This window comes from Cebidichthys violaceus, unplaced genomic scaffold, assembly GCF_023349555.1.
Source record: "Cebidichthys violaceus isolate CVI_PGR_0920_01 unplaced genomic scaffold, fCebVio1.0.p SCAF_10, whole genome shotgun sequence".
NCBI lineage: Eukaryota > Metazoa > Chordata > Actinopteri > Perciformes > Stichaeidae > Cebidichthys > Cebidichthys violaceus.
In genome coordinates this window covers 1348598-1350973 of record NW_027176263.1, presented here as the reverse complement: position 1 = coordinate 1350973, position 2376 = coordinate 1348598, and positions in this window count along the sequence as shown.

Below are 2376 nucleotides of genomic sequence, written 5' to 3'. Positions count from 1 at the left end.
CATTTGAGAGTGGTGGTGTCTCTGTTCACTATGTTGTTACTAACTGGAACAACTTACTGAAACAACTTTGAAAAAGACCTGAATTGGAAAATATATGAAAATTATCCTATGAGGAAATATTGACTAATAGTCATTGTCTTCACTATTGTCATCATAAACGAATTGGATCATTGATTATTGACTATATATTGTAAAAAAAAAAAAAACATATATGCATATGTATGTATATATATGTTGTGTTGGCACAAACAATGAGCAGCATGTATGGGGTTGAATTGGTCTGCCAAGGGGAAAAAAAGATGTTGTTTAGTTATTTTATGCTCATGCCAATTTAACTGCATTATTAAGGGTTTAAGTAAGTAAAACTTACTACTTTTATATAGTCCCTATATGTGGTCACAATACAATATAATAAAGTATATCTTATACAATCAATAGAAAATACAATTATTTACAGTGAAGTTGGATCATTGTGTGTTCACTGCACTACACCTGCAGCATGCTGAAAAACAGAAGACATATAGATCACCAACACTGGCCCTGGTCTGGGGCACAGATGGTGTCCAATGAATGAATAGTGGGTTAGAAACAGCCCGGGTCTGCAGGGCAAAGTGGTCCCAACTGTATCAACACTGAAGCATTACTCAGCCCAGACACATCACAACATCTCCTTCAAAGCATGAAAGTCTTTTAAAGATGCGACATGGGGTCAGCTCTGAAATGGCTGGTCTCAGCTCAGAAACAGGGGGATAGCCTACTCATTTCTCAAGGGAGGCATTTGAAAGGTATTTTTCATTTTATTTAGCCATCTGACCCAAAGTAAATAAAATAACTCTTACTGCAATGGGGTCACAGCTGTTCTCTATATTACTGTAATGCATGATGTCAATGGTTAAGTGACAAATCCATGAACACATTTCTTACTTTTTCATATGAGGAAGAGTCCTGTCTTAGATCACAATTAACTAAATGATCAAATCTTCAGGTTTCATCATCATTATGCAACATTTAGATAAAGAGTATAAAACCACCCTCCATATTCAGTCAGTGTTAAACATACAGATTTTCTTTTTTTTGGCTTCTGAGAGACTGTCACTCCACATCAAGGCTCAGAGGTGGTGAGGTAATACAGCCATAAACAGCCATGCCCCGGGTGACCAATGGTTTTGAGCTAAGGTCTTGGCAGTTTGGCAGTCATTGCTTCTTTCAACAGACAAACTTTACAGCTACGTCCAAACCATTCTGTAATCTCTCTGAATGTGTAGCAGTCTTGGAATAAATGAGTCAGGCATCTGTGCTATTGCCAAGTGAAATAAAAACATACAGCTTCAGTGTTGTGTGTAACATCTGCCTGTATATAAATATATTCGGAGGGGTAAATTAAGAGGAGAGACTGCAACACTGATACAGAACCATCAGATGGCAGCAACACTTCCTGTCACGCTTCTGTCTCAGAGATTTTTTTATTTGTTTGTTTGTTTGTTTTTCAAAATTGCACCTTTGGCCTTTGACCGCGAATTAATACATCTATCAATTGGGGGCCCAGTAAGCGATAGTATTAAACTGAAACAAGTCAACATGTTTTATAATGTCCAGTATAGCCTGAAAATAATGTGTGATTATGATACGTCTGTGGGCTGCGGAACATAATGGGAAAGCATCTGTAATGTAGCTTCCATGTGGTGTATGGGAATGGAAAATGGGGTGTGAAGGACAAACATCCACTGGTTATTAGAGGCATGGTCTTAAATTCAAATGGTAGCCGCACTGCTAAATGGCAAAATATGTTCCTCTGTCTGTAAAGCAGACTTTAAAGCTGTAGAAGTTTGGTTATTTCTTGCTGTAGACAGTGGAGCATAGCAGACTTTTCATTTGAGTAATGGTGGGTTACAGTAGAAAAAACAAAAGCTTCTGCAGTTTTTCCACAGCAGATTTCATTTTCACAGCTTTTAGTGAAAGAGAAAGACCATCTTGTAAACCGTGAAGCTTTTTGTCGTGTGTGCTGGTTTCTGTATAGTTCTCATGAGGTCTACTTATCATCGTCATCCAAAATGTATGTGGTGAACAAAAATCTCTACCAAAACACTAAGTGTATTCATGCGAGCCGCTGCATCGTGGGTCGCATCTCTGTTTGGCTCACACTCCTGTCTCTGAGGTCAGACTGCAGAGCCCCTGGCCCAACAATAACACCAGACCACAATAAGGCCCTGAAGGCTATAAAATCAATTTTGACATAAATCATGATTGGTTTTATGTCCCCTTTGAGAAGTTATTGTAATTAAGTAAGTACAATCCATCTCAAAATGTCCGTGTGTTTGAGTGAAAGAGAGATGGATAGAAAATTAAAAGGCCAGCATGTTTAGTGTCAAAACAAAA